Source organism: Rattus norvegicus, chromosome 12 (assembly GCF_036323735.1).
Source record: "Rattus norvegicus strain BN/NHsdMcwi chromosome 12, GRCr8, whole genome shotgun sequence".
NCBI lineage: Eukaryota > Metazoa > Chordata > Mammalia > Rodentia > Muridae > Rattus > Rattus norvegicus.
In genome coordinates, this window is record NC_086030.1 from 25,681,640 (window position 1) to 25,691,515 (window position 9,876).

The 9,876-nt window shown below is 49.4% G+C and overlaps 1 long non-coding RNA gene across 1 annotated transcript; it reads left to right on the forward strand.

Annotated features, from left to right (window-relative positions):
- Positions 1-1,398: 1,398 nt before the first annotated feature.
- Positions 1,399-8,473, forward strand: LOC120095912 (uncharacterized). Its single transcript, XR_005491884.2, has 3 exons — positions 1,399-2,557; positions 6,190-6,309; positions 7,924-8,473. It is a non-coding gene; the product is annotated as an uncharacterized LOC120095912 (long non-coding RNA).
- Positions 8,474-9,876: the final 1,403 nt, after the last annotated feature.

The window sequence follows — 9,876 nt, forward strand, 5'->3', positions numbered from 1 at the left end:
GCCACTGAAAATTAATTGGGCTCTGCTAGATCTTCTCCCACTGTGAGAACCGGCAGTGAGCTGCTGTGAGACCATGAGGCTCCTTGTGGGTCACCCTTGTTCAGCAGGTTGAAGGGCTTGCCCTGGTCCCTGAATTAGAAACTCTAGGCTCTTTTGGGGGAAGAGGGGTGTCTTATGTAGCCCAGGCTTGTCTCAAACCTTCTGCATCTTGAAGACTGGCCTTGAACTTCTGACGCAGCTCCTGTCTTTTCCTCCTGAGTGTTGGGACTACAGGCATGCAGTACTATTCCTGGTTTAGGCGGAGCTGGGTGGAACCCAGGGCTTCCTGAATGCTAGGCAAGCGCTCTGCCAACGGAGCTTCCAAGGAACTCTTGGGTTTTCACCCAAACCCAGAGCAATGATGCATGCCTTGGCCAAATAGTGAGTTTGAGGCCAGCCTGGGCTACATGAGACCTTATAGGATGGAGGAAGGGAAGGAAGGAGGGAGAAGGAAGAAGAATATATTGCACACATTGGTACCTCCCTGTGATCCTAGCACTCAGGAAGCAGAGAGACAAAAGGATTTTTGGATAGTTCAAGGCCAGCCTCGGCTACAGATAAGATTCTATCTTTAGGATTGGATCTGAGACCGACTCCAGGGGAAGGAAGGCCTGCCTGCCATGCAGAACTGGTGAAAAAGCCTGCGGCTAGGAAGGCCAGGCCCGAGCGGGGAGCTCCTAGCCATGTGTCAAATGATCTCACAAACCGCCTTGTATTGTTAATTTTTTTTTATTGCACTTTTTTATTTTGTGTGTGAGGACACCCAAGGCACAAGTTGTGACAGCCAGAAGAAGTCATTCCTTTCCTCTGTCCTGTGGTTCTTAGAGAGCTAACCCAGGTCTTCAGGAGTAGCATACGGTGCTTTAGTAATGGAGCCATCTCCACGATCCTAGACTGTTTTCTAAACGTTTGTTGGTTTTACCCACAGACTAAACTGAGTAGTGGTGGCAGGGGCCTTTAAACCCAGCACTCGGGAGGCAGAAGCAGGCCAGCCTGGTCTACAGAGTGAGTTCTAGGACAGCCAGGGCTACGCAGAGAAACCTTGATTTGGGGGGACACCCACAGACGAGGGAAGCCCTCAGCCTTGATCAGAGAAGGACTTCTTGAGTGGGCAGTGGTTAAGGAGGGGACTCGACTGGTCAAAGGGATGAAAACAGTGGCTCCTGAATGCCCAGTCCCAACCCAGAGACTGTGTCACCACTCCAAGGCCCGGGGAACATCTGGAAGGAGGGAAGGAAAGAGCAGAATGAGGGTGAAGCATGTGGTCGACTGCCACATGACCCTTGCAGTCATGAACACGTAGCAGCTGTGACTGCTTGCGTGGGAGGCATAAAAGAGGAGCATGAGGGTGGGAGGGAGGGGGAACAGAAAAGCAGGGTGTTGGAGACGAAAGGGTAGTAAGGGGTTGGCTGATCACAGTGTCTTACGAAGCTGTCAAAAGAAAAAAAAATTTAAAGCCACTCCTATTTTATCAGGAAAAAAAGTTTCCCCCTTTTTTTTATCCTTTGACATACAAAGTTTTTAAGATTTTTCTTTAAAAGTGGTATTGTAATTCATCACAAGAACTGTTTGGTGAAATTAACATTAACTCCCACTCATAGATGGCTGAAACCAGTCTTGCAATCCCAGAATTTGGCAGATTGAGGAAGGGGAAGTGTTCAAGGCCAGACTCAGCTATATAGCAAGCATGGGCTATTGAGATGCCGTCTCACATAAACAAAACAAGGGCTGGGTACCTAGCTTAGGGGTAGAGAGCTTAAGCTTGTCTAGCAAGCTCTGTCTTGGGTCCGATTCCTAGGCAGTCCCCCTACCCCCCAAAAAACAAACAAACAAACAAACAAACAAACAAACAAAACAAACAAAGCAGGCATGGCGACACATTTGTAATCTCAGTACTCAGGCGATGGGGCCAGGCGAATCCGAAATTCAAGATCATCTATACAGTGAGTTCTAGTTATAGGTCATCCTAGGCTACATGAGGGTTAGGGGGAAGGAGGAGGGGGAAAGAAAGACTGGGAAACTGAGGCTGAGACGGTGGCTTTCGGTGTTCAAGGCTCTTCGTGCTCCTGACAGGGGGCGCTCTTCCCCAACTTCCCGGCCTCGTCAGCCCGCGCGGGTCAGGGTCCCCCTAAGAAAACCTTCTTGGAGCGATTTTCCTTTCACGCGAACTCAGCGCCTCCTTCCAGCCGCGAGGTCTCAAAGGTGAGCCTCGCACAAATGCGTTGCAGATGTTTCTCCTTCCAGATCGGCTACCGCGGCGCGGCGCGGCGCGGCTCCAGCAGCCGCGCGATCCTGCAGCGATCCGGTCCGCATTTTCCTTCCCACTCTCCAACTTTTGCAAGCTGTAGTTATTTGATAATGATTTTTTTTTTTAAACCTCTCCCAATAATTGTTATCCTCCCCGCCCGGTGCAGCTCAGGTGATGGGTGCAGACGGTAGACGCCTCCTCCTCTTCCCGGGCGCGCAGCCCGAGGCCCTGGAGTAAGGAGCCGCAGCTCAGCCAGCAGAGAAAGCCAAGGTTAAGCGCCCCGGGACGACCCCAAACGGCCCCCCACGATGCTTTTCTTTGCACTCTATACTCTCCTGGAGCCAGGCCACCTCCCCCTAAGCCTGATCCGGACTTGTGGCTATTTTAGCTGAATGGGTGCCACAGTCATAGGGTTCTGCGGAATCCAAGCCTTGGAATATTGATTGAGGACCTAAAGTATTCCCAAATCCTGAGCAAAGAGTTGACTCCAAAAGCAATCCAGAACTATCCCTGCCCTTGCGGATGCCGGTTCAAGAGGAAGTCGGGGCCACTACCGTCACCTGGAAAGATGACAAAGCATTCCCACAAGAGGAAAAGCAGCGACGCTTTTCTTACACCATAACTTTCCTTAGCTCCCATGGCTTCCGTAGAACACTGTGATGAAAGTTTCCCTAATCAAGGCTCCTCTAAACATATGGCAGAAAGAAGACCACCAGGGTGGGGCTGGACAGGTCCAGGTCCCCGGGATGAGAGGGAGCATTCAGGGATAGCCCAAGTGAACTCCCATCTCCCCTAGACTTTGCATCTAGTCTGTTCGAGGCCAAGGCTCCCTATGAAGCCCAGGCTGACCTTGAACTCATGATCCTCCTGCCTCAGCCTGTCAGTTACATGTGTGTACGGGGAGACCAGGATCCTGGGTTTACTATTGTTTTGCTTCCTTGTTGATGTTGTTTCTTTGCTGTTTAGAGGGTTTTTAAATTTTATTCGTTTATTTTGTGGGAGTAGGGGTAGGGAGAGCCTGTGCCAAAGCCTGCCTGTGGATGTCAGAGGACAAACTCTAGGGGTCAGTTTTTTTCCTTCAACCATGTGTGTTCCAGGGATCGAACTTAGGTCAGCAGGCTTGGTGGCAAGCTCCTTTACCCACTGAGCCATCTCACCCACCAGCCCTTGTATGTGTGTTTGAAGCGGGAGAGCCCTTTGCTGGGAGGGAAAAATGTCTCCACCTCAGCTTGGTTTCATCGCCTAGATGTGCAGAAAGTTCTGCTAAGCCTAAATGAATTGTAAGTTTGTAAATAAATGGGGTGGAAATTATTAAGTCCACAGCCGGCAGCAGGGACTTAATGTGGGGGAGGGGTGAAAGATTAAAGAGTTCTACAGGGAAGTATGGGTGCTCAGAGGAAGTATGGGTGCTCAGAGGAAGTGTGGGTGCTCAGAGGAAGTGTGGGTGCTCAGAGGAAGTGTGGGTGCTCAGAGGAAACAGGGCATTGACTGAAGCTTGGCCTCTCCAGGTCTTCTTAGAGATTCCCATTCTCTCAAGCCATTGCGCCCACCTTGGGTAGGGGGAATAAAGTCACCAAAGAAACACCGGTCAGGGGCTGAGGATGTGGCTCAGTTGGCTGAGAGCTTGCCTGATAAGCACGAAGTCCTGGGGTTCTGTGACAGCTCTGGGGAAGGTGGAGGCAGGAGACTCTGGAGTCCAATGTCACCCTCAGTTGAATAATCATGATGGAGTTGAAGGCAGCCTGAATTACATAAGCCTGAGCTTAAAAAAAAAAAAAGTTTTCTGGTTTAGGATGCAAACCTTTTTTGTTTTCTTTTAGTTTCTTTTTCCAAAATAATTTGAGACAGGGCCTTACTATATAGCTTATGCCAGAACTTAAGAAAATCCTCCTGTCTCCGACTCCTGAGTGCGCCTGGAATTATTACAGTGTCCTCTAGGACGCCTGGCTTTTAACTATTCCTGTGGTTAGGGCCTTGTCACATACTGGGGAGCCCAGAACAAAGTTGCCTCCTCCAGGAAGCCTTCCTTCCCATCAGCACAGCTAGGTCGGGTCTTCCCTAGACTCACACGCGTATTACATATAGAGTTGGGGTGGTACCTGTCTTATACCTGGAACCCCCCCCCCGTGTGTGTGTGTGGAGAACTGGATACGCTTCCTCCCCTCATTCCTAGCATGGAGCTGACTTGCATAAGCTCTTCTCTCCCCAAGCTTGTTCCCAGGGCTTCAGAGGACACAGCATCCTTAAAAAGGGCCCTCTGGACTGATCATGCACACTTGTGACTCCAGCTGACAGAGAAGCGCTGGAGTTCCCAGCCTGCCAAGTTCAAGGCCAGCCTGGTCTACAATAGTGAGTTCCAGGTCAGCCAGGGCTACACAGTGAGACCTTGTCTCAAAAACAAACAACTGACACAGGGGCGGGAGGAGGTGGCCTTCGGGAGTGGAGGGGGCGCGAGCCTTTGATTCAGGAGGCAGAGGCACGAGGACCCCTGTGAGTTCCAGGGCAAGTAGGACTACACAGAGAAATCCTGTCTCAAAACGAAACGAATAATCGATCAATGAATAAAAATAAAGGGGGGAAATGGCTCGGTGGATAAAATGTTTGTTACAAAAGCACAAGACCTGAGTTTAGATCTCTAGCGCCTACATAAAAAGCCTGGCACATCCGAAACACCAGCCCTGGAGCATGGAGACCCGAGGATCCTAGGCGCTCTCTGGTATGCATTTCAGAGGAGCCGGCAAACTCCAGTGGATTGCCACAAGTGTGAGGCTAGCCTGGGCTATATACTAAGATCCTGCCTGAAAAACAAAAAGAAGAAAAGGAGGAGGAGGAAGGGGAGGAGGAGGGAGGGAGAAAGAGAAGAGAAAGGGAATGGGAAGAAAGAAGCATTGGGAAGGAAGGAAGGGAAGGAAGAAGGGAAGGAGGGAGGAAGGGAAGGGTGGTCCAGGCCTGTAATCCCAGAGCGCAGGAGACAGAGACAGGAGGATTGCCAACCTGGGCTATGTACTAGATCCTTCCCAAAAGGTAAAAAGGAGAATGAGAAGCGAGGAGGGAGGAGAAAGGGAGACAGAAAGAAGGAAAGAAAGAAACAACGAAGAAATGTGTTAGAGATCCATGGAGATAACTGAAGAAGACACTGCATGCCAAACTCTGTCCCCTAGTGAGCAAAGCACACCCCACACATGTGCACAAACACATAGATATAACTAACTTCCGTTTTAAAAGGCAATAACCAGCCTTTTTTATAAGTTCTACCGCTCTGGGCCACCGAGTTGTGGGACCCTCTTTTGGGCCTTTGAGAAACAGTCTCTTCCTGTCTCCCGACGAGAAGCTGGGAGGCCCCCGCCGCCTGCCAGAAGGGGGCTCCCCAGGCGCCTCCCCGGCCAGCCTGGAGGAGGGGATTGAATGCCTGGCTGGAGGCCCCCTGTCTGAACAGAGGCAGGATTTATCTCAGTTTGGGGAGGTCCAGGGCTCCGGGCCCTTAAATCCTCATTAGCCCCATCTAAGAGGCGGCTATGATCTGAGAGACAAGATGTATGGATTCCAAATTGGAAACAGCCCGGTGGGCTGCAGGGTGGGAGACAGACAGGGAGAGAGGGTTAAAGCTGATCTCTGGGGAGCCCAGGATAGCAGAGGAGTCCTGCAGACACGGTCACAGGAAAAGGAGGAGGAGGAGGGAAGAGAAAACATTCCACTCGGGCTCCAGGGAAGAGAGTTGTACGGCGATGGAGCTGCGCCAAGTCTGCGAGTCCAGGCGACCTCCTTGAGGAGACTGGGGTGAGGGCAGGCCAGTGCTGCTCACCACTTGAAGGGTCTGGCTCGGGGGCACACATCCTGGTGGGTCTTGTCTCACCACCCACAGCCACCCCTGGGAAATAGAAAGCACCGTGTTCGCTTTACAGATGGGGAAACTGAGGCTCTCGAGTGCTGTGTGGATCTACCCAAGGTCCTCCCAGAGTACCTGCAGAATTGGGGATCCAACCTAGCTGCCACCACTCTGGGAAAGCAGGGCAAATGAGATGGTAAGGTTCAGTTTCTCCGTATTGTTCTGATGTCCCTCACCCCACCCCTGCCTGGAGGACTGCAGGTTAGGGACAGAGGAAGGAAGCTCATTTTTCCTGAGAATTGGGAGGTGGTGAACCCGATGGGCAGAAATGGGATCTCAATGGTATATTCGACTATAAGAACATCTTTAGGGGATGAAGGTCTTGACTGTGTGAGGCCCAGGAGAGAGGGAGGCCGGAACGGGGCAGAAGGGGAAGAGGGAAGGTGGAGGGAATAAGGGAGGGAGGGAGGAAGCTTTCTAAGTGGATGTGGTAGTGCATGTCTGTAATCCCAGAATTTGGGGAAGCAAAGGATTGCCACAAGTGTGAGGCTAGCCTGGGCTATATACTAAGATCCTGCCTGAAAAACAAAAAGAAGAAAAGGAGGAGGAGGAAGGGGAGGAGGAGGGAGGGAGAAAGAGAAGAGAAAGGGAATGGGAAGAAAGAAGCATTGGGAAGGAAGGAAGGGAAGGAAGAAGGGATGGAAGGAGGAAAGGAAGGGTGGTCCAGGCCTGTAATCCCAGAGCGCAGGAGACAGAGACAGGAGGATTGCCAACCTGGGCTATGTACTAGATCCTTCCCAAAAGGTAAAAAGGAGAATGAGAAGCGAGGAGGGAGGAGAAAGGGAGACAGAAAGAAGGAAAGAAAGAAACAACGAAGAAATATGACTGTCTTGCAGGATGTAGATTTACAGCTACGCCGTTCCATACCGTCCAAAATTTCTGTTACTGGATATATATATTAGCTAGCAGAAACTTATTCCCACACTTTATGAAAATTTAGAAGCACACAGCTGACTTGAGCTAATAATGCCCTTCCTAAATCCCACCATTAACCTTGTATGATGTTTTTATTACAAGCTGCACATCCCGCCAGCCAAAATCCATTTTAGTTTTTGTTCTAATGCATTTTAACGTAAATTGCAGACAGCAGTCCTACAAAAGGCTACTAAAGGCTCCCACCCGAGTATCTGCAAGCATAGCATGCCTCTATAGGGCTTTCCCTAGGTAGCCCTAGCTGGCCACTAATTTGTAAGCACCCCACCCCCACTCCTCACCCCCACCCCCTCCCACCCCCGACCCTGTCTGTGGAATTCTGGGATTCTAAGCATGAGCCGCTTCTCATGGCAAAAGTGTTGTTTGTTTATGTGAATTTATTTAATTCACGAGTGTGTGAGAGTGTGCACACATGCAAATGTGCCGAGGGGAAGGGAAGAAAATGGAAAAGAGGAAGGGCGGAGGAAGGAAGAGAAGGAGAGGGAGGGGAGGGGAAGGAAGAGGCAGAGAGAAGAGAGGGAGAGAAAAGAAAGACAATGTACACAGACAACTAAACCGTCACAGATTGTACAATGCTACATACTTTTCTGAGGAGAGTGGGGGGGGGGGGAGTACGTGGTCTAAACACACACACACACACACACACACACACACACACACACACACACACACATCCTGCCCTAAAGCCAGAACATTCCTTTGCTTTTGTTGTGATTGTTCTGTTTTTGACTTTGAACCCTCCGCACAGGCAAGAGCCGTTGGCATGAGTCGCTCTGCTTCATACCCAGTGGTTTATGACAGAGTCATCTTTTTTCAGAGACAGCACACGGTAAAAGACGGCTTGAAAAGACGGCTCGTACTTCTCAAAGCAACGAAGACACATCTACGGTTTTGCTTTGAAGTGCATCGGAAAGAAAAGAGAAGAAGAAGGGGGAAAAACGCTTGCCGTAACGTTTAGCACCAAGTAAAGGAATTCGAGATAAATGGGCCACCTGTGCGTCTCCTGACTGGCTTCCAAAGTTTCAATAGTGGCTAGAAATGGCTCAGCCTCAGTGGATAAAACCCAATGATGCAGGGGCTGGGCAAGCTTTGCACAATCTCCCCAGAGCCTTGCCCGGCACTCCCCCACTCCTAGTATATGTGTTTTGGGAAATCGCCAACCTATCACAGATGAATGGATAATGGGGAACAAAGAAACAAATGCAACAAAGCAGGTTGCAATCCCCCCTTTCCAGATATGTAGCACATACTGGCCTTGAACTTGCTGTGTAGAACAGGAGGACCTTGAACTTGTGGTCCTCCTGCTTTCCCATCCCTCCCACCTCTCAAGGGCTGGGACACCATGCAGTATTTACTCTGTGTGTGTATGTGGGGCGGGGGGGGGGGGATAAAACTCATGCCCCTCATGGGAACTGGACAAGTCCCCTCCAACAATATAGCTCCAGTCCATTTTGTTCTGTTTTGTTTTGAGTCAGACTATGATTTTTTAAAATTACGTTTATCTATATAATGCGGGGGGGGGGGTGGGAGGGAGGACCACACATGAGCCACTGTACAATGATAGCCAGAGGACAACTTTCAGGAGTTCGTTCTCTCCTTCCACCTTGTAGGTCCAAGGACTGAAGGTCAGGCTTGGCAGCAAACACCTTTACCCCAGTTAAATTGTTTATGACCACAGATACACACGGCATATCTACACTAGCTTTAGTCACTTTTTCTTTTCTGATTTTTTTCTTCTTTGTTTTGAGACAGAGTTTTCTCCATGTAGCCCTGGCTATGCTGGAACTCACTCTGTAGACCAGGCTTGAATTCACAGAGATCCACCTGCCTCTGTCTCCGGAAGGCTGGGATTAGAGGTGTGCACCTCCACGTCCAGGTACTCGTTTTTTCTTTTTCTTTTTCTTTTTTTCCACTTTCTTTCTTTTTTTTTTAAGATTTATTTATTTGTTTAGTATATGAGTACACTGTAGCTGTCTTCAGACTCACCAGAAGACGGCATCAGATCCCATTACAGATGGTTGTGAGCCATCATGTGGTTGCTGGGATTTGAACTCAGGACCTCTGAAAGAGCAGTCAGTGCTCTTAACCACTGAGCCATCTCTCCAGCCCCCCCCCCCCTTTTTTTGTACTGGATATTTTTATTTACATTTCAAATGTTATTTATTCCCTTTCCCAGTTTCCCATCCGTAAGCTCCTATCCCATCCCCCCTCCCTCATTTTTCAATGGCGACAAAATCTAAGAGCCTATAACTTAGCTAGCAATTGAAACATATACCATTATTGTTTGTCCTGAGATTTTGTTTGCTTGTTTGTAGTGTTGTGTACAGTACCCGAGACTTTGCCTGTGCTAGACCAGCACAGCCATGACCCTGACTCCTCACTGGGAGAGTCTAAGTAAGGGCTGTCCTGAAGCTGTCGCCCCAAGTCCCCACAATCTCGGCTTGATTTGTTAACTTCTCTTGGCAGGAACAGATTTCTGTGTCAGGATCAGCTCTCCTTTGTGTCTCTGTGACTCCTTCCAAATTGCCGTCATTCACAGATGAAATACGCTTGTCGTGACTTCTTAATGCTAAACACTGTTTTCTAAGAAACACAGCGTTTAACCGTGAATTTCAGGTATGCTTTCATTTCCTCAAGCTGTTCAGAGTGATCAGATAATAATTGGGAACGACAGCTCCACCAGGAAATCAATATTCTTCCCCAACTGCAAGGATCTCAGATGCATTTTTACATCTTTTGTGCTTTTAAAATTTTTACAGTTTTTTTTTTT